This window comes from Eimeria tenella, genomic scaffold, assembly GCF_000499545.2.
Source record: "Eimeria tenella Houghton genomic scaffold, Eth_scaff1915, whole genome shotgun sequence".
In the NCBI taxonomy this organism is placed as follows: Eukaryota; Apicomplexa; class Conoidasida; order Eucoccidiorida; family Eimeriidae; genus Eimeria; species Eimeria tenella.
The window spans coordinates 1001-1217 of NW_013541756.1; the positions used below are offsets into that span (position 1 = coordinate 1001).

The window sequence follows — 217 nt, forward strand, 5'->3', positions numbered from 1 at the left end:
CAGCTGCACGACTAGCTAGCTTGCTAGCTAGCTGCGCAGCTAGCTAGCTAGCCAGCTGCACCCCTAGCTAGCTAGCCAGCTGCACCCATAGCTAGCTAGCCAGCTGCACCCCTAGCTAGCTAGCCAGCTGCACCCCCAGCAACCTACCGAGCCAGCCACCTAGCTACGCACCGCTCGCTCCCTCCGCAGCAGCAGCAGCAGCAGCAGCAGCAGCAGC

At 63.6% G+C, this 217-nt stretch overlaps 1 protein-coding gene across 1 annotated transcript in view; it reads left to right on the top strand.

The window, feature by feature from the left end:
* Positions 1 to 217, top strand: part of ETH_00038095 (Serine/threonine-protein phosphatase, related) — a gene marked incomplete at both ends in the record, with an annotated part of 2729 nt that overhangs the window by 912 nt on the left and 1600 nt on the right. The window lies entirely within an intron of this gene.